Source organism: Schistocerca americana, chromosome 10 (assembly GCF_021461395.2).
Source record: "Schistocerca americana isolate TAMUIC-IGC-003095 chromosome 10, iqSchAmer2.1, whole genome shotgun sequence".
Classification (NCBI taxonomy): Eukaryota; Metazoa; Arthropoda; class Insecta; order Orthoptera; family Acrididae; genus Schistocerca; species Schistocerca americana.
In genome coordinates this window covers 33,170,071-33,197,004 of record NC_060128.1, presented here as the reverse complement: position 1 = coordinate 33,197,004, position 26,934 = coordinate 33,170,071, and positions in this window count along the sequence as shown.

The window sequence follows — 26,934 nt, the reverse complement described above, 5'->3', positions numbered from 1 at the left end:
TACAGTAAACTTAAAGTGAAGCATCTGAATCTAAAACTGGACTCACAGGAGAGGTTCAAATCATATAAAGTTAGAGTGTCAGTCCTCTTGTACTTAAGTCGGCATTGTGCCTTTTGTATTAAATTCGGATGCAATTTCTAAGTTTCATCGTCAATAAGAAGTTCCACGGGATACAGTAAACCTGAAGTGAAGCATCGGAATCTAAAACTGAACTCACAGGAGAGGTTCAAATCATAGAAAGTTAGAGAGTCAGTTCTGTTGTACTTAAGTCGGCATTGTGCCTTTTGTATTTTATTCGGAAGCAATTTCTGTGTTTTATCGTCAATAAGAACGCCTAAGGTGTACTGTAAACCTGAAGTGAAGCATCAGAATCTAAAACTGGACTCACAGAAGAGGTTCAAATCATAGAAAGTTTGAGTGTCAGTCCTCTTGTACTTAAGTCGGCATTGTGCCTTTTGTATTAAATTCGGATGCAATTTCTGTGTTTCATCGTCAATAACAAGGTCCAAGGGATACAGTAAACCTGAAGTGAAGCATCGGAATCTAAAAGTGGACTCACAGGAGAGGTTCAAATAATAAAAAGTTAAGTCGGCATTGTGCCTTTTGTATTAAATTCGGATGCAATTTCTGTGTTTCATCGTCAATAAGAAGGTCCAAGGGATACAGTAAACATGAAGTGAAGCATCAGAATCTAAAACTGGACTCACAGGGGAGGTTCAAATCATAGAAAGTTAGAGTGTCAGTCCTCTTGTACTTAAGTCGGCATTGTGCCTTTTGTATTAAATTCGGATGCAATTTCTGTGTTTCATCGTCAATAAGAAGGTCCAAGGGATACAGTAAACCTGAAGTGAAGCATCGGAATCTAAAAGTGGACTCACAGGAGAGGTTCAAATAATAAAAAGTTAAGTCGGCATTGTGCCTTTTGTATTAAATTCGGATGCAATTTCTGTGTTTCATCGTCAATAAGAAGGTCAAAGGGATACAGTAAACCTGAAGTGAAGCATCGGAATCTAAAACAGTACTCACAGTAGAGGTTCAAATCATAGAGAGTTAGAGTGTCAGTCCTCTTGTACTTAAGTCGGCATTGTGCATTTTGTATTAAATTCGGATGCAATTTCTGTGTTTCTTCGTCAATAAGAAGGTCCAAGGGATACAGTAAACTTAAAGTGAAGCATCTGAATCTAAAACTGGACTCACAGGAGAGGTTCCAATCATAGAGAGTTAGAGTGTCAGTCCTCTTGTACTTAAGTCGGCATTGCGCCTTTTGTATTAAATTCGGATGCAATTTCTGTGTTTCATCGTCAATAAGAAGGTCCAAGGGTTACAGTAAACCTGAAGTCAAGCATCGAAATCTAGAACTGCACTCACAGGAGAGGTTAAAATCGTAGAAAGTTTGAGTGTCAGTCCTCTTGTACTTAAGTCGGCATTATGCCTTTTGTATTAAATGCGGATGCAATTTCTGTGTTTCACCGTCAATAAGAATGTCCAAGGGTTACAGTAAACCTGAAGTGAAGCATCGGAATCTAAAACTGGACCCACGGAAGAGGTTCAAATCATAGAAAGTTAGAGTGTCAGTCCTCTTGTACTTAAGTCGGCATTGTGCATTTTGTATTAAATTCGGATGCAATTTCTGTGCTTCATCGTTAATAAGAAGGTCCAAGGGATACAGTAAACCTGAAGTGAAGCATCGGAATCAAAAACTGTACTCACAGTAGAGGTTCAAATCATAGAGAGTTAGAGTGTCAGTCCTCTTGTAGTTAAGTCGGCATTATGCATTTTGTATTTAATTTGGATGCAATTTCTGTGTTTCATCGTCAATAAGAAGGTCCAAGGGATACATTAAACCTTAAGTGAAGCATCGGAATCTAAAACTGGACTCACAGGAGAGGTTCCAATCATAGAGATTTAGAGTGTCAGTCCTCTTGTACTTAAGTCGGCATTGTGCCATTTGTATTAAATTCGGATGCAATTTCTGTGTTTCCACGTCAATAAGAAGGTCCAAGTTTACAGTAAACCTGAATTCAAGCATCGAAATCTAAAACTGCACTCACAGGAGAGGTTCAAATCATAGAAAGTTAGAGTGTCAGTCCTCTTGTACTTAAGTCGGCATTGTGCATTTTGTATTAAATTCGGATGCAATTTCTGTGTTTCATCGTCAATAAGAAGGTCCAAGGGATACAGTAAACCTGAAGTGAAGCATCGGAATCTAAAACAGTACTCACAGTAGAGGTTCAAATCATAGAGAGTTAGAGTGTCAGTCCTCTTGTACTTAAGTCGGCATTGTGCATTTTGTATTAAATTCGGATGCAATTTCTGTGGTTCATCGTCAATAAGAAGGTCCAAGGGATACAGTAAACCTGAAGTGAAGCATCGGAATCTAAAACAGTACTCACAGTAGAGGTTCAAATCATAGAGAGTTAGAGTGTCAGTCCTCTTGTACTTAAGTCGGCATTGTGCATTTTGTATTAAATTCGGATGCAATTTCTGTGTTTCATCGTCAATAAGAAGGTCCAAGGGATACAGTAAACTTTAAGTGAAGCATCGGAATCTAAAACTGGACTCACAGGAGAGGTTCCAATCATAGAGAGTTAGAGTGTCAGTCCTCTTGTACTTAAGTCGGCATTGTGCCTTTTGTATTAAATTCCGATGCAATTTCTGTGTTTCATCGTCAATAAGAAGGTCCAAGGGTTACAGTAAACCTGAAGTCAAGCATCGAAATCTAAAACTGCACTCACAGGAGAGGTTAAAATCGTAGAAAGTTTGAGTGTCAGTCCACTTGTACTTAAGTCGGCATTGTGCATTTCGTATTAAATTCGGATGCAATTTCTGTTTTCACCGTCAATAAGAATGTCCAAGGGTTACAGTAAACCTGAAGTGAAGCATCGGAATCTAAAACTGGACCCACGGAAGAGGTTCAAATCATTGAAAGTTAGAGTGTCAGTCCTCTTGTACTTAAGTCGGCATTGTGCATTTTGTATTAAATTCGGATGCAATTTCTGTGCTTCATCGTTAATAAGAAGGTCCAAGGGATACAGTAAACCTGACGTGAAGCATCGGAATCAAAAACTGTACTCACAGTAGAGGTTCAAATCATAGAGAGTTAGAGTGTCAGTCCTCTTGTAGTTAAGTCGGCATTGTGCATTTTGTATTTAATTCGGATGCAATTTCTGTGTTTCATCGTCAATAAGAAGGTCCAAGGGATACAGTAAACCTTAAGTGAAGCATCGGAATCTAAAACCGGACTAACAGGAGAGGTTCCAATCATAGAGATTTAGAGTGTCAGTCCTCTTGTACTTAAGTCGGCATTGTGCCTTTTGTATTAAATTCGGATGCAATTTCTGTGTTTCATCGTCAATATGAAGGTCCAAGGGTTACAGTAATCCTGAAGTCAAGCATCGAAATCTAAAACTGCACTCACAGGAGAGGTTCAAATCGTAGAATGTTAGAGTGTCAGTCCTCTTGTACTTAAGTCGGCATTGTGCCTTTTGTATTAAATTCGGATGCAATTTGTGTGTTTCATCGTCAATAAGAAGGTCCAAGGGATACAGTAAACGTGAAGTGAAGCATCGGAAGCTAAAACTGGACTCACAGGAGAGGTTCCAATCATAGAGAGTTAGAGTGTCAGTCCTCTTGTACTTAAGTCGGCATTGTGCCTTTTGTATTAAATTCGGATGCAACTTCTGTGTTTCATCGTCAATAAGAAGATCCAAGGGATACAGTAAACCTGAAGTGAAGCAACAGAATCTAAAACTCGACTCACAGGGGAGGTGCAAATCATAGAAAGTTAGAGTGTCAGTCCTCTTGTACTTAAGTCTGCATTGTGCATTTTGTATTAAATTCGGATGCAATTTCTGTGTTTCATCGTCAATAAGAAGGTCTAAGGGATACAGTAAACCTGAAGTGAAGCATCGGAATCTAAAACAGTACTCACAGTAGAGGTTCAAATCATAGAGAGTTAGAGTGTCAGTCCTCTTGTACTTATGTCGGCATTGTGCATTTTGTATTACTTTCGGATGCAATTTCTGTGTTTCCACGTCAATAAGAAGGTCCAAGTTTACAGTAAACCTGAAGTCAAGCATCGAAATCTAAAACTGCACTCACAGGAGAGGTTCAAATCGTTGAAAGTTAGAGTGTCAGTCCTCTTGTACTTAAGTCGGCATTGTGCCTTTTGTGTTAAATTCGGATGCAATTTCTGTGTTTCGACGTCAATAAGAATGTCCAAGGGTTACAGTAAACCTGAAGTGAAGCATAGGAATCTCAAACTGGACTCACAGGAGAGGTTCAAATCATATAAAGTTAGAGTGTCAGTCCTCTTGTACTTAAGTCGGCATTGTGCCTTTTGTATTAAATTCGGATGCAATTTCTAAGTTTCATCATCAATAAGAAGTTCCAAGGGATACAGTAAACCTGAAGTGAAGCATCGGAATCTAAAACTGAACTCACAGGAGAGGTTCAAATCATAGAAAGTTAGAGAGTTAGTTCTCTTGTACTTAAGTCGGCATTGTGCCTTTTGTATTTTATTCGGATGCATTTTCTTTGTTTTATCGTCAATAAGAACGCCTAAGGTGTACAGTATACCTGAAGTGAAGCATCAGAATCTAAAACTGGACTCACAGAAGAGGTTCAAATCATAGAAAGTTAGAGTGTCAGTCCTCTTGTACTTAATTCGGCATTGTGCCTTTTGTATTAAATTCGGATGCAATTTCTGTGTTTCATCGTCAATAAGAAGGTCCAAGGGATACAGTAAACCTGAAGTGAAGCATCGGAATCTAAAAGTGGTCTCACAGAAGAGGTTCAAATAATAAAAAGTTAAGTCGGCATTGTGCCTTTTGTATTAAATTCGGATGCAATTTCTGTGTTTCATCGTCAATAAGAAGGTCCAAGGGATACAGTAAACCTGAAGTGAAGCATCAGAATCTAAAACTCGACTAACATTGGAGGTTCAAATCATAGAAAGTTAGAGTGTCAGTCCTCTTGTACTTAAGTCGGCATTGTGCATTTTGTATTAAATTCGGATGCAATTTCTGTGTTTCATCGTCAATAAGAAGGTCCAAGGGATACAGTAAACCTGAAGTGAAGCATCGGAATCTAAAACAGTACTCACAGTAGAGGTTCAAATCATAGAGAGTTAGAGTGTCAGTCCTCTTGTACTTAAGTCGGCATTGTGCATTTTGTATTAAATTCGGATGCAATTTCTGTGTTTCATCGTCAATGAGAAGGTCCAAGGGATACAGTAAACTTTAAGTGAAGCATCGGAATCTAAAACTGGACTCACAGGAGAGGTTCCAATCATAGAGAGTTAGAGTGTCAGTCCTCTTGTACTTAAGTCGGCATTGTGCCTTTTGTATTAAATTCGGATGCAATTTCTGTGTTTCATCGTCAATAAGAAGGTCCAAGGGTACAGTAAACCTGAAGTCCAGCATCGAAATCTAAAACTGCACTCACAGGAGAGGTTAAAATCGTAGAAAGTTTGAGTGTCAGTCCTCTTGTACTTAAGTCGGCATTGTGCATTTCGTATTAAATTCGGATGCAATTTCTGTGTTTCACCGTCAATAAGAATGTCCAAGGGTTACAGTAAAACTGAAGTGAAGCATCGGAATCTAAAACTGGACCCACGGAAGAGGTTCAAATCATAGAAAGTTAGAGTGTCAGTCCTCTTGTACTTAAGTCGGCATTGTGCATTTTGTATTAAATTCGGATGCAATTTATGTGTTTCATCGTCAATAAGAAGGTCCAAGGGATACAGTAAACCTTAAGTGAAGCATCGGAATCTAAAACTGGACTCACAGGAGAGGTTCCAATCATAGAGATTTAGAGTGTCAGTCCTCTTGTACTTAAGTCGGCATTGTGCCTTTTGTATTAAATTCGGATGCAATTTCTGTGTTTCATCGTCAATATGAAGGTCCAAGGGTTACAGTAAACCTGAAGTCAAGCATCGAAATCTAAAACTGCACTCACAGGAGAGGTTCAAATCGTAGAATGTTAGAGTGTCAGTCCTCTTGTACTTAAGTCGGCATTGTGCCTTTAGTATTAAATTCGGATATAATTTCTGTGTTTCATCGTCAATAAGAAGGTCCAAGGGATACAGTAAACGTGAAGTGAAGCATCGGAATCTAAAACTGGACTCACAGGAGAGGTTCCAATCATAGAGAGTTAGAGTGTCAGTCCTCTTGTACTTAAGTCGGCATTGTGCCTTTTGTATTAAATTCGGATGCAATTTCTGTGTTTCATCGTCAATAAGAAGGTCCAAGGGATACAGTAAACCTGAATTGAAGCAACAGAATCTAAAACTCGACTCACAGGGGAGGTTCAAATCATAGAAAGTTAGAGTGTCAGTCCTCTTGTACTTAAGTCGGCATTGTGCATTTTGTATTAAATTCGGATGCAATTTCTGTGTTTCATCGTCAATAAGAAGGTCCAAGGGATACAGTAAACCTGAAGTGAAGCATCGGAATCTAAAACAGTACTCACAGTAGAGGTTCAAATCATAGGGAGTTAGAGTGTCAGTCCTCTTGTACTTAAGTCGGCATTGTGCATTTTGTATTAAATTCGGATGCAATTTCTGTGTTTCCACGTCAATAAGAAGGTCCAAGTTTACAGTAAACCTGAAGTCAAGCATCGAAATCTAAAACTGCACTCACAGGAGAGGTTCAAATCGTTGAAAGTTAGAGTTTCAGTCCTCTTGTACTTAAGTCGGCATTGTGCCTTTTGTGTTAAATTCGGATGCAATTTCTGTGTTTCACCGTCAATAAGAATGTCCAAGGGTTACAGTAAACCTGAAGTGAAGCATAGGAATCTCAAACTGGACTCACAGGAGAGGTTCAAATCATATAAAGTTAGAGTGTCAGTCCTCTTGTACTTAAGTCGGCATTGTGCCTTTTGTATTAAATTCGGATGCAATTTCTAAGTTTCATCGTCAATAAGAAGTTCCAAGGGATACAGTAAACCTGAAGTGAAGCATCGGAATCTAAAACTGAACTCACAGGAGAGGTTCAAATCATAGAAAGTTAGAGAGTCAGTTCTCTTGTACTTAAGTCGGCATTGTGCCTTTTGTATTTTATTCGGATGCAATTTCTTTGTTTTATTGTCAATTAGAACGCCTAAGGTGTACAGTATACCTGAAGTGAAGCATCAGAATCTAAAACTGGACTCACAGAAGAGGTTCAAATCATAGAAAGTTAGAGTGTCAGTCCTCTTGTACTTAAGTCGGCATTGTGCCTTTTGTATTAAATTTGGATGCAATTTCTGTGTTTCATCGTCAATAAGAAGGTCCAAGGGATACAGTAAACCTGAAGTGAAGCATCGGAATCTAAAAGTGGACTCACAGAAGAGGTTCAAATAATAAAAAGTTAAGTCGGCATTGTGCCTTTTGTATTAAATTCGGATGCAATTTCTGTGTTTCATCGTCAATAAGAAGGTCCAAGGGATACAGTAAACCTGAAGTGAAGCATCAGAATCTAAAACTCGACTCACAGGGGAGGTTCAAATCATAGAAAGTTAGAGTGTCAGTCCTCTTGTACTTAAGTCGGCATTGTGCATTTTGTATTAAATTCGGATGCAATTTCTGTGTTTCATCGTCAATAAGAAGGTCCAAGGGATACAGTAAACCTGAATTGAAGCATCGGAATCTAAAACAGTACTCACAGTAGAGGTTCAAATCATAGAGAGTTAGAGTGTCAGTCCTCTTGTACTTAAGTCGGCATTGTGCATTTTGTATTAAATTCGGATGCAATTTCTGTGTTTCATCGTCAATGAGAAGGTCCAAGGCATACAGTAAACTTTAAGTGAAGCATCGGAATCTAAAACTGGACTCACAGGAGAGGTTCCAATCATAGAGAGTTAGAGTGTCAGTCCTCTTGTACTTAAGTCGGCATTGTGCCTTTTGTATTAAATTCGGATGCAATTTCTGTGTTTCATCGTCAATAAGAAGGTCCAAGGGTTACAGTAAACCTGAAGTCAAGCATCGAAATCTAAAACTGCACTCACAGGAGAGGTTAAAATCGTAGAAAGTTTGAGTGTCAGTCCTCTTGTACTTAAGTCGGCATTGTGCATTTCGTATTAAATTCGGATGCAATTTCTGTGTTTCACCGTGAATAAGAATGTCCAAGGGTTACAGTAAACCTGAAGTGAAGTAACGGAATCTAAAACTGGACCCACGGAAAAGGTTCAAATCATAGAAAGTTAGAGTGTCAGTCCTCTTGTACTTAAGTCGGCATTGTGCATTTTGTATTAAATTCGGATGCAATTTCTGTGCTTCATCGTTAATAAGAAGGTCCAAGGGATACAGTAAACCTGAAGTGAAGCATCGGAATCAAAAACTGTACTCACAGTAGAGGTTCAAATCACAGAGAGTTAGAGTGTCAGTCCTCTTGTAGTTAAGTCGGCATTGTGCATTTTGTATTTAATTCGGATGCAATTTCTGTGTTTCATCGTCAATAAGAAGGTCCAAGGGATACAGTAAACCTTAAGTGAAGCATCGGAATCTAAAACTGGACTCACAGGAGAGGTTCCAATCATAGAGATTTAGAGTGTCAGTCCTCTTGTACTTAAGTCGGCATTGTGCCTTTTGTATTAAATTCGGATGCAATTTCTGTGTTTCATCGTCAATAAGAAGGTCCAAGGGATACAGTAAACGTGAAGTGAAGCATCGGAATCTAAAACTGGACTCACAGGAGAGGTTCCAATCATAGAGAGTTAGAGTGTCAGTCCTCTTGTACTTAAGTCGGCATTGTGCCTTTTGTATTAAATTCGGATGCAATTTCTGTGTTTCATCGTCAATAAGAAGGTCCAAGGGATACAGTAAACCTGAAGTGAAGCAACGGAATCTAAAACTGGACTCAATGGAGAGGTTCAAATAATCGAAATTGAGAGTGTCAGTCCTCTCGTACTTAAGTCGGCATTGTGCCTTATGTGTTGAATTTGGATGCAATTTCTGTGTTTCATCGTCAATAAGAAGGTCCAAGCGATACAGTAAACCTGAAGTGAAGCATCAGAATCTAGAACTGGACTCACAGGAATGGTTCAAATCATAGAAAGTTAGAGTGTCAGTCCTCTTGTACTTATGTCGGCGTTGTGCCTTTTGTATTAAATACGGATGCAATTTCTGTGTTTCATCGTCAATACGAAGGTCCAAGGGTTACAGTAAACCTGAAGTTAAGCATCGAAATCAAAAACTGCACTCACAGGAGAGGTTCAAATCGTAGAAAGTTAGAGTGTCAGTCCTCTTGTACTTAAGTCGGCGGTGTGCCTTTTGTATTAAATTCGGATGCAATTTCTGTGTTTTACCGTCAATAAGAATGTCCAAGGGTTACAGTAAACCTGAAGTGAAGCATCGGAATCTAAAATGGACCCACGGGAGAGATTCAAATTATAGAAAGTTAGAGTGTCAGTCCTCTTGTACTTAAGTCGGCATTGTGCATTTTGTATTAAATTCTTATGCAATTTCTGTGTTTCATCGTTAATAAGAATGTCTAAGGGATACAGTAAACCTGAAGTGAAGCATCGGAATCAAAAACTGGACTCTCAGGAGAGGTTCAAATCATAGAAAATTAGAGTGTCAGTCCTCCTGTACTTAAGTCGGCATTGTGCCTTTTGTATTAAATTTGGATGCAATTTCAGTGTTTCATCGTCAATAAGAAGGTCCAAGGGATACAGTAAACCTGAAGTGGAGCATCGAAATCTAAAACTGGACTCACAGGAGAGGTTCCAACCATAGAGTGTTAGAGTGTCAGTCCTCTTGTACTTAAGTCGGCACTGTGATTTTTGTATTAAATTCGGATGCAATTTCTGTGTTTCATCGTCAATATGAAGGTCCAAGAGTTACAGTAAACCTGAAGTCAAGCATCGAAATCTAAAACTGCACTCACAGCAGAGGTTCAAATCGTAGAATGTTATAGTGTCAGTCCTCTTGTACTTAAGTCGGCACTGTGCCTTTTGTATTAAATTCGGATGCAATTTCAGTGTTTCATCGTCAATAAGAAGGTCCAAGGGATACAGTAAACTTGAAGTGAAGCATCGGAATCTAAAACTGGACTCACAGGAGAGGTTCAAATCACAGAAAGTTAGAGAGTCAGTCCTCTTGTACTTAAGTCGGTATTGTGCCTTTTGTATTTTATACGGATGCAATTTCTGTGTTTCATCGTGAATAAGAACGTCCAAGGGATACAGTAAACCTGATGTGAAGCATCGGAATCTAAAACTGGACTCACAGGAGAGATTCAAACCATAGAAAGTTAGAGTTTCATTCCTCTTGTACTTAAGTCGTCGTTGTGCCTTTTGTATTGAATTTGGATGCAATTTCTGTGTTTCATCGTCAATAAGAAGGTCCAAGCGATACAGTAAACCTGAAGTGAAGCATCAGAATCTAGAACTGGACTCACAGGAATGGTTCAAATCATAGAAAGTTAGAGTGTCAGTCCTCTTGTACTTATGTCGGCGTTGTGCCTTTTGTATTAAATACGGATGCAATTTCTGTGTTTCATCGTCAATAAGAAGGTCCAAGGGATACAGTAAACCTGAAGTGAAGAATCGGAATCTAAAACTGAACTCACAGGAGAGGTTCTAAACATAGAAAGTTAGAGTGTCAGTCCTCTTGTACTTAAGTCGGCATTGTGCCTTTTGTATTTAATTCGGATGCAATTTCTGTGTTTCACCGTTAATAAGAATTTCCAAGGGTTACAGTAAACCTGAAGTGAAGTATCGGAATCTAAAACTGGACCCACGGAAGAGGTTCAAATCATAGAAAGTTAGAGTGTCAGTCCTCTTGTACTTAAGTCGGCATTGTGCATTTTGTATTAAATTCGGATGCAATTTCTGTGTTTCATCGTTGATAAGAATGTCCAAGGGATACAGTAAACCTGAAGTGAAGCATCGGAATCAAAAACTGGACTCTCAGGAGAGGTTCAAATCATAGAAAATTAGAGTGTCAGTTCTCCTGTACTTAAGTCGGCTTTGTGCCTTTTGTATTAAATTTGGATGCAATTTCAGTGTTTCATCGACAATAAGAAGGTCCAAGGGATACAGTAAACCTGAAGTGAAGCATCGGAATCTAAAACTGGACTCACAGGAGAGGTTCCAATCATAGAGTGATAGAGTGTCAGACCTCTTGTACTTAAGTCGGCATTGTGCCTTTTGTATTAAATTCGGATGCAATTTCTGTGTTTCATCGTCAATATGAAGGTCCAAGGGTTACAGTAAACCTGAAGTCAAGCATCGAAAACTAAAACTGCACTCACAGCAGAGGTTCAAATCGTAGAATGTTAGAGTGTCAGTCCTCTTGTACTTAAGTCGGCCTTGTGCCTTTTGTATTAAATTCGGATGCAATTTCAGTGTGTCATCGTCAATAAGAAGGTCCAAGGGATACAGTAAACCTTAAGTGAAGCATCGGAATCTAAAACTGGACTCACAGGAGAGGTTCAAATCATAGAAAGTTAGAGAGTCAGTCCTCTTGTACTTAAGTTGGTATCGTGCCTTTTGTATTTTGTTCGGATGCAATTTCTGTGTTTCATCGTGAATAAGAACGTCCAAGGGGTACAGTAAAAATGAAGTGAAGAATCGGAATCTAAATCTGAACTCACAGGAGAGGTTCAAACCATAGAAAGCTAGAGTGTCAGTCCTCTTGTACTTAAGTCGGCATTGTGCCTTTTGTATTTTATTCGGATGCAATTTCTGTGTTTCATCGTCAATAAGAACGTCCAAGGGATACAGTAAACCTGAAGTGAAGCATCGGAATCTAAAACTGGACTCACAGGAGAGGTTCCAATCATAGAGTGTTAGAGTGTCAGACCTCTTGTACTTATGTCGGCATTGTGCCACTTTCATTAAATTCGGATGCAATTGCTGTGTTTCATCGTCAATAAGAAGGTCTAAGGGATACAGTAAACCTGAAGTGAAGCATCAGAATCTAAAACTGGACTCACAGGAGAGGTTCAAATCATAGAGAGTTAGAGTGTCAGTCCACTTGTTCGTAAGTCAGCATTCTGCCTTTTGTATTAAATTCGGATGCAATTTCTGTGTTTCATCATCAATAAGAAGGTCCAAGGGATACAGTAAACCTGAAGTGAAGCATCGGAATCTAAAACTGGACTCACAGGAGAGGTTCAAATAATCGAAATTTAGAGTGTCAGTCCTCTCGTACTTAAGTCGGCATTGTGCCTTTTGTATTGAATTTGGATGCAATTTCTGTGTTTCATCGTCACTAAGAAGGTCCAAGGGATACAGTAAACCTGAAGTGAAGAATCGGAAACTAAATCTGAACTCACAGGAGAGGTTCAAATCATAGAAAGCTAGAGTGTCAGTCCTCTTGTACTTAAGTCGGCATTGTGCCTTTTGTATTTCATTCGGATGCAATTTCTGTGTTTCATCGTCAATAAGAACGTCCAAGGGATACAGTAAACCTGAAGTGAAGCATCGGATTCTAAAACTGGACTCACAGGAGAGATTCAAGCCATAGAAAGTTAGAGTGTGATTCCTCTTGTACTTAAGTCGGTATTGTGCCTTTCGTATTAAATTCGGATGCAATTTCTTTGTTTCATCGTCAATAAGAAGGTCCAAGGGATTTAGTAAACCTGAAGTGAAGCATCGGAATCTAAAACTGGACTCACAGGAGAGATTCAAACCATAGAAAGTTAGAGTGTGATTCCTCTTGTACTTAAGTCGGTATTGTGCCTTTCGTATTAAATTCGGATGCAATTTCTTTGTTTCATCGTCAATAAGAAGGTCCAAGAGATACAGTAAACCTGAAGTGTAGCATCGGAATCTCAAACAGGACTCACAGGAGAGGTTCAAAGCATATAAAGTAAGAGTAACAGTCCTCTTGTACTTAAGTCGGCATTGTGCCTCTTGTATTAAATTCGGATGCAATTTCGGTGTTTCATCGTCAATAAGAAGCTCCAAGCGATACAGTAAACCTGAAGTGAAGCATCGGAATCTAAAACTGGACTTACAGGAGAGGTTGAAATCGTAGAAAGTTAGAGTGTCAGTCCACTTGTACTTAAGTCGGCATTGTGCCTTTTGTATTAAATTTGGATAAAATTTCTGTGTTTCATCGTCAATAATAATGTCCAAGGGATACAGTAAACCTGAAGTGATGCATCGGAATCTAAAACTGGACTCACAGGAGAGGTTCAAATCATCGAAAGTTAGGGTGTCAGTCCTCTTGTACTTAAGTCGGCATTGTGCCTTTTGTATTAAATTCGGATGCAATTTCTGTGTTTCATCGTCAATAAGAAGGTCCAAGGGATACAGTAAACTTGAAGTGAAGCATCGGAATCTAAAACTGGACTCACAGGAGAGATTTAAATCATCGAAAGTTACAGTGTCAGTTTTCTTGTACTTAAGTCGGCATTGTGCCATTTTCATTAAATTCGGATGCAATTTCTGTGTTTCATCGTCAATAAGAAGGTCTAAGGGATGCAGTAAACCTGAAGAGAAGCATCGGAATCTAAAACTGGTCTCACAGGAGGGATTCAAACCATAGAAAGTTAGAGTGTGATTAATCTTGTACTTAAGTAGCATTGTGCCTTTCGTATTAAATTCGGATGCAAATACTTTGTTTCATCGTCAATAAGAAGGTCCAAGGGATACAGTAAACCTGAAGTGTAGCATCGGAATCTCAAACTGGACTCACAGGAGAGGTTCAAAGCATATAAAGTAAGAGTGTCAGTCCTCTTGTACTTAAGTCGGCATTGTGCCTTTTGTATTAAATTCGGATGCAATTTCTGTGTTTCATCGTCAATAAGAAGCTCCAAGCGATACAGTAAACCTGAAGTGAAGCATCGGAATCTAAAACTGGACTTACAGGAGAGGTTGAAATCATAGAAAGTTAGAGTGTCAGTCCACTTGTACTTAAGTCAGCATTGTGCCTTTTGTATTAAATTTGGATGAAATTTCTGTGTTTTATCGTCAATAATAATGTCCAAGGGATACAGTAAACCTGAAGTGAAGCATCGGAATCTAAATTTGGACTCACAGGTGTGGTTCAAATCATCGAAAGTTAGAGTCTCAGTCGTCTCTCACTTAAGTCGGTATTGTGCATTTTGTATTAAATTCGGATGCAATTTCTGAGTTTCATCGTCAATAAGAAGGACCAAGGGATACAGTAATTCTGAAGTGAAGCATCGGAATCTAAAACTGGACTCACAGGTGAGTTTCAAATAATCGAAATTTAGAGTGTCAGTCCTCTCGTACTTAATCGGCATTGTGCCTTTTGTATTAAGTTCGGATGCAATTTCTGTGTTTCATCGTCAATAAGAAGCTCCAAGCGATACAGTAAACCTGAAGTGAAGCATCGGAATCTAAAACTGGACTTACAGGAGAGGTTGAAATCGTAGAAAGTTAGTGTGTCAGTCCACTTGTACTTAAGTCGGCATTGTGCTTTTTGTATTAAATTTGGATAAAATTTCTGTGTTTCATCGTCAATAATAATGTCCAAGGGATACAGTAAACCTGAAGTGATGCATCGGAATCTAAAACTGGACTCACAGGAGAGGTTCAAATCATCGAAAGTTAGGGTGTCAGTCCTCTTGTACTTAAGTCAGCATTGTGCCTTTTGTATTAAATTCGGATGCAATATCTGTGTTTCATCGTCAATAAGAAGGTCCAAGGGATACATTAAACCTGAAGTGAAGCATCGGAATCTAAACCGGACTCACAGGAGAGGTTCAAATCATCGAAAGTTAGGGTGTCAGTCCTCTTGTACTTAAGTCGGCATTGTGCCTTTTGTTTTAAATTCGGATGCAATTTCTGTGTTTCATCGTCAATAAGAAGGTCCAAGGGTTACAGTAAACCTGAAGTCAAGCATCGAAATCTAAAGCTGCAGTCAAAGGAGAAGTTCAAATCGTAGAAAGTTAGAGTGTCAGTCCTCTTGTACTTAAGTCGGCATTGTGCCTTTTGTATTAAATTCGGATGCAATTTCTGTCTCTCATCGTCAATAAGAAGGTCCAAGGAATACAGTAAATCTGAAGTGAAGCATCGGAATCTAAAACTGGACTCACAGGAGTGGTTCAAATCATCGAAAGTTAGAGTGTCAGTCCTCTTGTACTTAAGTCGGTATTGTGCTTTTTGCATTAAATTCGGATGCAATTTCTGTGTTTCATCGTCAATAAGAAGGTCCAAGGGATACAGTAAACCTGATGTGAAGCATCAGAATCTAGAACTGAACTCACAGGAATGGTTCAAATCATAGAAAGTTAGAGAGTCAGACTTCTTGTACTTAAGTCGGCATTGTGCCTTTTGTATTTTATTCGGATGCAATTTCTGTGTTTCATCGTCAATAAGAACGTCCAAGGGATACAGTAAACCTGAAGTGAAGCATCGGAATCTAAAACTGGACTCACAGGAGAGATTCAAACCATAGAAAGTTAGAGTGTGATTCCTCTTGTACTTAAGTCGGCATTGTGCCTTTCGTATTAAATTCGGATGCAATTTCTTTGTTTCATCGTCAATAACAAGGTCCAAGGGATACAGTAAACCTGAAGTGTAGCATCGGAATCTCAAACTGGACTCACAGGAGAGGTTCAAAGCATATAAAGTAAGAGTGTCAGTCCTCTTGTACTTAAGTCGGCATTGTGCCTTTTGTATTAAATTCGGATGCAATTTCTGTGTTTCATCGTCAATAAGAAGCTCCAAGCGATACAGTAAACCTGAAGTGAAGCATCGGAATCTAAAACTGGACTTACAGGAGAGGTTGAAATCATAGAAAGTTAGAGTGTCAGTTCATTTCTACTTAAGTCGGCATTGAGCCTTTTGTATTAAATTTGGATGAAATTTCTGTGTTTCATCGTCAATAAGAATGTCCAAGGGATACAGTAAACCTGAAGTGAAGCATCGGAATCTAAAACTGGAATCACAGGAGAGGTTCAAATCATCGAAAGTTAGGGTGTCAGTCCTCTTGTACTTAAGTCGGCATTGTGCCTTTTGTATTAAATTCGGATGCAATTTCAGTGTTTCATCGTCAATAAGAAGGTCCAAGGGATACACTAAACTTGAAGTGAAGCATCGGAATCTAAAACTGGACTCACAGGAGAGGTTTAAATCATCGAAAGTTAGAGTGTCAGTTTTCTTGTACTTAAGTCTCCATTGTGCCATTTTCATTAAATTCGGATGCAATTTCTGTGTTTCATCGTCAATAAGAAGGTCTAAGGTATGCAGTAAACCTGAAAAGAAGCATCGGAATCTAAAACTGGACTCACAGGAGAGGTTCAAATCATAGAGTTAGAGTGTCAGTCCACTTGTACGTAAGTCAGCATTCTGCCTTTTGTATTGAATTCGGATGCAATTGCTGTGTTTCATCATCAATAAGAAGGTCCAAGGGATACAGTAAATCTGCAGTGAAGCATCGGAATCTAAAACTGGACTCACAGGAGAGGTTCAAATAATCGAAATTTAGAGTGTCAGTCCTCTCGTACTTAATCGGCATTGTGCCTTTTGTATTGAATTTGATTGCAATTTCTGTGTTTCATCGTCAGTAAGAAAGTCCAAGGGATACAGTAAACCTGACGTGAATCATCGGAATCTAAAACTGGACTCTCAGGAGAGGTTCAAATCATAGAAAATTTGAGTGTCAGTCCTCTTGTACTTAAGTCAGCATTGTACCTTTTGTATTATATTCGGATGCAATTTCTGTGTTTCATCGTCAATAAGGAGGTCCAAGGGATACAGTAAACCTGAAGTGAAGCATCAGAATCTAGAACTGAACTCACAGGAATGGTTCAAATCATAGAAAGTTAGAGTGTCAGTCCTCTTGTACTTATGTCGGCGTTGTGCCTTTTGTATCAAAATACGGATGCTATTTCTGTGTTTCATCGTCAATAAGAAGGTCCAAGGGATACAGTAAACCTGAAGTGAAGAATAGGAATCTAAAACTGAACTCACAGAAGAGGTTCAAATTATAGAAAGTTAGAGTGTCAGTCCTCTTGTACTTAAGTCGGCATTGTGCCTTTTGTATTTTATTCGGATGCAATTTCTGTGTTTCATCGTCAATAAGAACGTCCAAGGGATACAGTAAACCTGAAGTGAAGCATCGGAATCTAAAACTGGACTCACAGGAGAGATTCAAACCATAGAAAGTTAGAGTGTCATTCCTCTTGTACTTAAGTCGGCATTGTGCCTTTCGTATTACATTCGGATGCAACTTCTGTGTTTCATCATCAATAAGAAGGTCCAAGGGATACAGTAAACCTGAAGTGAAGCATCTGAATCTAAAACTGGACTCACCGAAGAGGTTCAAACCATAGAAAGTTAGAGTGTCAGTCCTCTTGTACTTAAGTCGGCAATGTGCTTTTGTATTAAATTCGGATGCAATTTCTTTGTTTCATTGTCAATAAGAAGGTCCAAGGGATACAGTAAATCTGAAGTGAAGCATCGGAATCTAAAACTGGACTCACAGGAGAGGTTCAAAACATATAAAGTTAGAGTGTCAGTCCTCTTGTACTTAAGTCGTCATTGTGCCTTTTGTATTAAATTCGGATGCAATTTCTGTTTTTCATCGTCAATAAGAAGCTCCAAGCGATACAGTAAACCTGAAGTGAAGCATCGGAATCTAAAACTAGACTTACAGGAGAGGTTGAAATCATAGAAAGTTAGAGTGTCAGTCCACTTGTACTTAAGTCGGCATTGTGCCTTTTGTATTAAATTTGTATGCAATTTCTGTGTTTCATTGTCAATAAGAAGGTCCAAGGGATACAGTAAACCTGAAGTGAAGCATCGGAATCTAAAACTGGCACACAGGAGAGGTTCAAATCATCGAAAGGTAGGGTGTCAGTCCTCTTGTACTTAAGTCGGCATTGTGCCTTTTGTATTAAATTCGGATGCAATTTCTGTGTTTCATCGTCAATAAGAAGGTCCAAGGGATACAGTAAACCTAAAGTGAAGCATCGGAATCTAAAACTGGACTCACAGGAGAGGTTAAAATCATCGAAAGTTAGAGTGTCAATTTTCTTGTACTTAAGTCGGCATTGTGCCATTTTCATTGAATTCGGATGCAATTTCTGTGTTTCATCGTCATTAAGAAGGTCTAAGGGATACAGTAAACCTGAAGAGAAGCATCGGAATCTAAAACTGGACTCACAGGAGAGGTTCAAATCATAGAGAGTTAGAGTGTCAGTCCACTTGTACGTAAGTCAGCATTCTGCCTTTTGTATTAAATTCGGATGCAATTGCTGTGGTTCATCACCAATAAGAAGGTCCAAGGGATACAGTAAATCTGAAGTGAAGCATCGGAATCTAAAACTGGACTCACAGGAGTGGTTCAAATCATCGAAAGTTGGAGTGTCAGTCCTCTCTCACTTAAGTCGGTATTGTGCCTTTTGTATTAAATTCGGATGCAATTTCTGTGTTTCATCGTCAATAAGAAGGACCAAGGGATACAGTAAACCAGAAGTGAAACATCGGAATCTAAAACTGGACTCACAGGAGAGGTTCAAATAATCGAAATTTAGAGTGTCAGTCCTCTCGTACTTAAGTCGGCATTGTGCCTTTTGTATTGAATTTGGATGCTATTTCTGTGTTTCATCGTCAATAAGAAGGTCCAAGGGATACAGTAAACTTGACGTGAAGCATCGGAATCTAAAACTGGACTCACAGGAGAGGTTCAAATCATAGAAAATTTGAGTGTCAGTCCTCTTGTACTTAAGTCAGCATAGTGCATTTTATATTAAATTCGGATGCAATTTCTGTGTTTCATCGTCAGTAAGAAGGTCCAAGGGATACAGTAAACCTGAAGTAAAGCATCAGAATCTAAAACTGGACTCACAGAAGAGGTTCAAATCATAGAAAGTTATAGTGTCAGCCCTCTTGTACTTAAGTCGGCATTGTGCCTTTTGTATTAAATTCGGGTGCAATTTCTGTGTTTTATCGTCAATAAGAATGTCTAAGGGATACAGTAAACCTCAAGTGAAGCATCGGAATCTAAAACTGGACTCACGGGAGAGTTTCAAATCATAGAAAGTTAGAGTGTCATTCCTCACGTACTTAAGTAGGCATTGTGCCTTTTGCATTAAATTTGGATGCAATTTCTGTGTTTCATCGTCAATAAGAAGGTCCAAGCGTAACAGTAAACCTGAAGTGAAGCATCGGAATCTAAAACTGGACTTACAGGAGAGGTTGAAATCATAGAAAGTTAGAGTGTCAGTCCACTGGTAGTTAAGTTGGCATTGTGCCTTTTGTATTAAATTTGGATGCAATTTCTGGGTTTCATCGTCAATAAGAAGGTCCAAGGCATACAGTAAACCTGAAGTGAAGCATCGGAATCTAAAACTGGACTCACAGGAGAGGTTCAAATCATCGATAGTTAGGGTGTCAGTCCTCTTGTACTTAAGTCGGCATTGTACCTTTTGTATTAAATTCGGATGCAATTTCTGTGTTTCATCGTCAATATCAAGGTCCAAGGGATACAGTAAACCTGAAGTGAAGCATCGGAATCTAAAACTGGACTCACAGGAGAGGTTTAAATCATCGAAAGTTGGAGTGTCAGTCCTCTTGTACTTAAGTCGGCAATGTGCCATTTTCATTAAATTCGGATGCAATTTCTGTGTTCCATCGTCAATAAGAAGGTCTAAGGGATACAGTAAACCTGAAGTGAAGCATCGGAATCTAAACTGGACTCACAGAAGAGGTTCAAATCATAGAGAGTTAGAGTGTCAGTCCATTTGTACGTAAGTCACCATCCTGCCTTTTGTATTAAATTCGGATGAAATTGCTGTGTTTCATCATCAATAAGAATGTCCAAGGGATACAGTAAATCTGAAGTGAAGCATCGGAATCTAAAACTGGACTCACAGGAGTGGTTCAAATCATCGAAAGTTGGAGTGTCAGTCCTCTCTTACTTAAGTCGGTATTGTGCATTTTGTATTAAATTTGGATGCAATTTCTGTGTTTCATCGTCAATAAGAAGGTCCAAGGGATACAGTAAACCTGAAGTGAAGCATCGGAATCTAAAACTGGACTCACAGGAGAGGTTCAAATAATCGAAATTTAGAGTGTCAGTCCTCTCGTACTTAAGTCGGCATTGTGCCTTTTGTATTGAATTTGGATGCAATTTCTGTGTTTCATCGTCAATAAGAAGGTCCAGGGGATACAGTAAACCTGACGTGAAGCATCGGAATCTAAAACTGGACTCACAGGAGAGGTTCAAATCGTTGAAAATTTGAGTGTCAGTCCTCTTGTACTTAAGTCAGCATTGTGCCTTTTGTATTAAATTCGGATGCAATTTCTGTGTTTCATCGTCAATAAGAAGGTCCAAGGGATACATTAAACCTGAAGTGAAGCATCGGAATCTAAAACTGGACTCACAGGAGAGGTTCAAATCATCGAAAGTTAGGGTGTCAGTCCTCTTGTACTTAATACGGCATTGAGCCTTCTGTTTTAAATTCGGATGCAATTTCTGTCTTTCATCGTCAATAGGAAGGTCCAAGGGATACAGTAAACCTGAAGTGAAGCATCGGAATCAAAAATTGGACTCACAGGAGAGGTTCAAATCATCGAAAGTTAGTGTCAGTCCTCTTGTACTTAAAGCGGCATTGTGCCTTTTGTATTAATTTCGGATGCAATTTCTGTGTTTCATCGTCAATAAGAAGGTCCTAGGGATACAGTAAACCTGAATTGAAGCATCGGAATCTAACACTGGACTCACAGGAGAGGTTCAAATCAAAGAGAGTTAGAGTGTCAGTCCGCTTGTACCTAAGTCGGAATTGTGCCTTTTGTATTAAATTCGGATGCAATTGCTGAGTTTCATCATCAATAAGAAGGTAGAAGGTATACAGTAAACCTTAAGTGAAGCATCGGAATCAAAAACTGGACTCACAGGACAGGTTCAAATCATAGAGAGTTAGAGTGTCAGTCCTCTTGTACTTAAGTCGGTATTCTGCCTTTTGTATTAAATTCGGATGCAATTTCTGTGTTTCATCTTCAATAACAAGGTCCAAGGGATACAGTGAACATGAAGTGAAGCATCAGAAGATAAAACTGGACTCACAGGAGAGGTTCAAATCATAGAGTGTTAGAGTGTCAGTCCTCTTGTGCTTAAGTCAGCATTGTCCCTTTTGTATTAAATTCAAATGCAATTTCTCTGTTTCATCCTCAATACGAATGTCCAAGGGATACAGTAAACCTTAAGTGAAGCATCGGAATCTAAAACTGGACTCACAGGAGAGGTTCAAATCATAGAAAGTTAGAGTGTCAGTCCTCTTGTACTTAAGTCGGCATTGTGCCTTTTGTATTAAATTCGGATGCAATTTCTGTGTATCATCGTCAATAAGAAGGTCCAACGGATACAGTAAACCTGAAGTGAAGCATCGGAATCTAAAACTGGACTCACAGGAGAGGTTCAAATCATAGAAAGTTAGAGTGTCAGTTCTCTTGTACTTAAGTCGGCATTGTGCCTTTTGTATTAAATTCGGATGCAATTTCTGTGTTTCATCGTCAACTAGAAGGTCCAAGGGATACAGTAAACATGAAGTGAAGCATCGGAATCTAAAACTGGACTCACAGGAGTGGTTCAAATCATAGAAAATTAGACTGTCAGTCCGCTTGTACTTAAGTCGGCATTGTGCCTATTGTATTAAATTCGGATACAATTTCTGTGTTTCATCGTCAATAAGAAGGTCCAAGGGATACAGTAAACATGTAGTGAAGCATCGGAATCTAAAACTGCACTCACAGTAGAGGTTCAAATCATAGAGAGTTAGAGTGTCAGTCCTCTTATACTTAAGTCGGCATTGTGCTTTTTGTATTAAATTCGGATGCAATTTCTGTTTTTCATCGTCAATAAGAACGTCCAAGGGATACAGTAAACCTGAAGTGAAGCATCGGAATCTAAAACTGGACTCACGGGAGAGTTTCAAATCATAGAAAGTTAGAGTGTCATTCCTCATGTACTTAAGTAGGCATTGTGCCTTTCGTATTAAATTCGGATGCAATTTCTGTGTTTCATCGTCAATAAGAAGGTCCAAGGGATACAGTAAACCTGAAGTGAAGCATCAGAATCTAAAACTGGACTCACAGAAGAGGTTCCAATCATCGAAAGTTAGAGTGTCAGTCCTATTGTACCTAAGTCGGCATTGTGCTTTTTGTATTAAATTCGGATGCAATTTCTGTGTTTCATCGTCAATAAGAAGGTCCAAGGGATACAGTAAACCTGACGTGAAGCATCGGAATCTCAAACTGGACTCACAGGGGAGGTTCAAATCATATAAAGTTAGAGTGTCAGTCCTCTTGTAGTTAAGTCGGCATTGTGCCTTTTTTATTAAATTCGGATGCAATTTCTGTGTTTCATCGTCAATAAGAGGGTCCAAGGGTTACAGTAAACCTGAAGTCAAGCATCGAAATCTAAAACTGCACTCACAGGAGAGGTTCAAATCGTAGAAATTTAGAGTGTCAGTCCTCTTGTACTTAAGTCGGCATTGTGCCTTTTGTATTAAATTCGGATGCAATTTCTGTGTTTCATCGTCAATAAGAAGGTAATGGGATACAGTAAACCTGAAGTGAAGCTTCAGAATCTAAAACTGGACTCACAGAAGAGGTTCAAATCATAGAAAGTTAGAGTGTCAGTCCTCTTGTACTTAAGTCGGCATTGTGCCATTTGTATTAAATTCGGATGCAATTGCTGAGTTTCATCATCAATAAGAAGGTACAAGGGATACAGTAAACCTTAAGTAAAGCATCGGAATCAAAAACTGGACTCACAGGACAGGTTCAAATCATAGAGAATTAGAGTGTCAGTCCTCTTGTACTTAAGTCGGTATTCTGCCTTTTGTATTAAATTCGGATGCAATTTCTGTGTTTCATCGTCAATAAGAAGGTCCAAGGGATACAGTGAACCTGAAGTGAAGCATCGGAAGTTAAAACTGGACTCACAGGAGAGGTTCAAATCATAGAGTGTTAGAGTGTCAGTCCTCTTGTGCTTAAGTCAGCATTGTGCCTTTTGTATTAAATTCAAATGCAATTTCTCTGTTTCATCGTCAATAATAATGTCCAAGGGATACAGTAAACCTGAAGTGAAGCATCGGAATCTAAAACTGGATTCACAGGAGAGGTTCAAAACATAGAAAGTTAGAGTGTCAGTTCTCTTGTACTTAAGTCGGCATTGTGCCTTTTGTATTAAATTCGGATGCAATTTCTGTGTTTCATCGTCAATTAGAAGGTCCAAGGGATACAGAAAACATGAAGTGAAGCATCGGAATCTAAAACTGGACTCACAGGAGTGGTTCAAATCATAGAAAATTAGAGTGTCAGTCCGCTTGTCCTTAAGTCGGCATTGTGCCTATTGTATTAAATTCGGATACAATTTCTGTGTTTCATCGTCAATAAGAACGTCCAAGGGATACAGTAAACCTGAAGTGAAGCATCGGAATCTAAAACTGGACTCACGGGAGAGTTTCAAATCATAGAAAGTTAGAGTGTCATTCCTCATGTACTTAAGTAGGCATTGTGCCTTTCGTATTAAATTCGGATGCAATTTCTGTGTTTCATCGTCAATAAGAAGGTCCAAGGGATACAGTAAACCTGAAGTGAAGCATCAGAATCTAAAACTGGACTCACAGAAGAGGTTCCAATCATAGAAAGTTAGAGTGTCAGTCCTATTGTACCTAAGTCGGCATTGTGCTTTTTGTATTAAATTCGGATGCATTTTCTGTGTTCCATCGTCAATAAGAAGGTCCAAGGGATACAGTAAACCTGACGTGAAGCATCGGAATCTCAAACTGGACTCACAGGGGAGTTTCAAATCATATAAAGTTAGAGTGTCAGTCCTCCTGTACTTAAGTCGGCATTGTGCCTTTTGTATTAAATTCGGATGCAATTTCTGTGTTTCATCGTCAATAAGAAGGTCCAAGGGTTACAGTAAACCTTAAGTCAAGCATCGAAATCTAAAACTGCACTCACAGGAGAGGTTCAAATCGTAGAAAGTTAGAGTGTCAGTCCTCTTGTACTTAAGTCGGCATTGTGCCTTTTGTATTAAATTCGGATGCAATTTCTGTGTTTCATCGTCAATAAGAAGGTAAAGGGATACAGTAGACCTGAAGTGAAGCCTCAGAATCTAAAACTGGACTCACAGAAGAGGTTCAAATCATAGAAAGTTAGAGTGTCAGTCCTCTTGTACTTAAGTCGGCATTGTGCCTTTTGTATTAAATTCGGATGCAATTTCTGTGTTTCATCGTCAACAAGAAGGTCCAAGGGATACAGAAAACCTGAAGTGAAGCATCGGAATCTTAAACTGGACTCACAGGGGAGGTTCAAATCATATAAAGTTAGAGTGTCAGTCCTCCTGTACTTAAGTCGGCATTGTGCCTTTTGTATTAAATTCGGATGCAATTTCTGTGTTTCATCGTCAATAAGAAGGTCCAAGGGATACAGTAAACCGGAAGTGAAGCATCGGAATCTAAAACTGGACTCACAGGAGAGGTTCAAATAATCGAAATTTAGAGTGTCAGTCCACTCGTACATAAGTCGGCATTGTGCCTTTTGTATTGAATTTGGATGCAATTTCTGTGTTTCATTGTCAATATGAACGTCCAATTGATACAGTAAACCTAAAGTGAAGCCTCAGAATCTAAAACTGGACTCACAGAAGAGGTTCAAATCATAGAAAGTTAGAGTGTCAGTCCTCTTGTACTTAAGTCGGCATTGTGCCTTTTGTATTAAATTCGGATGCAATTTCTGTGTTTCATCGTCAACAAGAAGGTCCAAGGGATACAGAAAACCTGAAGTGAAGCATTGGAATCTCAAACTGGACTCACAGGGGAGGTTCAAATCATATAAAGTTAGAGTGTCAGTCCTCTTGTACTTAAGTCGGCATTGTGCCTTTTGTATTAAATTCGGATGCAATTGCTGAGTTTCATCATCAATAAGAAGGTACAAGGGATACAGTAAACCTTAAGTGAAGCATCGGAATCAAAAACTGGACTCACAGGACAGGTTCAAATCATAGAGAGTTAGAGTGTCAGTCCTCTTGTACTTAAGTCGGTATTCTGCCTTTTGTATTAAATTCGGATGCAATTACTGTGTTTCATCGTCAATAAGAAGGTCCAAGGGATACAGTGAACCTGAAGTGAAGCGTCGGAAGATAAAACTGGACTCACAGGAGAGGTTCAAATCATAGAGTGTTAGAGTGTCAGTCCTCTTGTGCTTAAGTCAGCATTGTGCCTTTTGTATTCAATTCAAATGCAATTTCTCTGTTTCATCGTCAATAATAATGTCCAAGGGATACAGTAAACCTGAAGTGAAGCATCGGAATCTAAAACTGGACTCACAGGAGAGGTTCAAATCATAGAAAGTTAGAGTGTCAGTCCTCTTGTACTTAAGTCGGCATTGTGCCTTTTGTATTAAATTCGGATGCAATTTCTGTGTTTCATCGTCAATAAGAAGGTCCAAGGGATACAGTAAACCTGAAGTGGAGCATCGGAATCTAAAACTGGACTCACAGGGGAGTTTCAAATCATATAAAGTTAGAGTGTCAGTCCTCTTGTAGTTAAGTCGGCATTGTGCCTTTTGTATTAAATTCGGATGCAATTTCTGTGTTTCATCGTCAATAAGAAGGTGAAAGGGTTACAGTAAACCTGAAGTCAAGCATCGAAATCTAAAACTGCACTCACAGGAGAGGTTCAAATCGTAGAAAGTTAGAGTGTCAGTCCTCTTGTACTTAAGTCCGCATTGTGCCTTTTGTATTAAATTCGGATGCAATTTCTGTGTTTCATCGTCAATAAGAAGGTAAAGGGATACAGTAAACCTGAAGTGAAGCCTCAGAATCTAAAACTGGACTCACAGAAGAGGTTCAAATCATAGAAAGTTAGAGTGTCAGTCCTCTTGTACTTAAGTCGGCATTGTGCCTTTTGTATTAAATTCGGATGCAATTTCTGTGTTTCATCGTCAACAAGAAGGTCCAAGGGATACAGAAAACCAGAAGTAAAGCATCGGAATCTCAAACTGGACTCACAGGGGAGGTTCAAATCATATAAAGTTAGAGTGTCAGTCCTCTTGTACTTAAGTCGGCATTGTGCCTTTTGTATTAAATTCGGATGCAATTTCTGTGTTTCATCGTCAATAAGAAGGTCCAAGGGATACAGTAAACCGGAAGTGAAGCATCGGAATCTAAAACTGGACTCACAGGAGAGGTTCAAATAATCAAAATTTAGAGTGTCAGTCCTCTCGTACATAAGTCGGCATTGTGCCTTTTGTATTGAATTTGGATGCAATTTCTGTGTTTCATTGTCAATATGAACGTCCAAGGGATACAGTAAACCTAAAGTGAAGCATCGGAATCTAAAACTGGACTCACAGGAGAGGTTCAAATCATAGAAAGTGAGAGTGTCAGTCCTCTTGTACTTAAGTCGGCATTGTGCCTTTTGTATTAAATTCGGATGCAATTTCTGTGTTTCATCGTCAATAAGAAGGTCCAAGGGATACAGTAAACCTGAAGTGAAGCATCGGAATCTAAAACTGGACTCACAGGAGAGGTTCAAATCATAGAAAGTTAGAGTGTCAGTTCTCTTGTATTTAAGTCGGCATTGTGCCTTTTGTATTAAATTCGGATGCAATTTCTGTGTTTCATCGTCAATTAGAAGGTCCAAGGGATACAGTAAACATGAAGTGAAGCATCGGAATCTAAAACTGGTCTCACAGGAGTGGTTCAAATCATAGAAAATTAGAGTGTCAGTCCGCTTGTACTTAAGTCGGCATTGTGCCTTTTGTATTAAATTCGGATGCAATTTCTGTTTTTCATCGTCAATAAGAACGTCCAAGGGATACAGTAAACCTGAAGTGAAGCATCGGAATCTAAAACTGGACTCACGGGAGAGTTTCAAATCATAGAAAAGTAGAGTGTCATTCCTCATGTACTTAAGTAGGCATTGCGCCTTTCGTATTAAATTCGGATGCAATTTCTGTGTTTCATCGTCAATAAGAAGGTCCAAGGGATACAGTAAACCTGAAGTGAAGCATCGG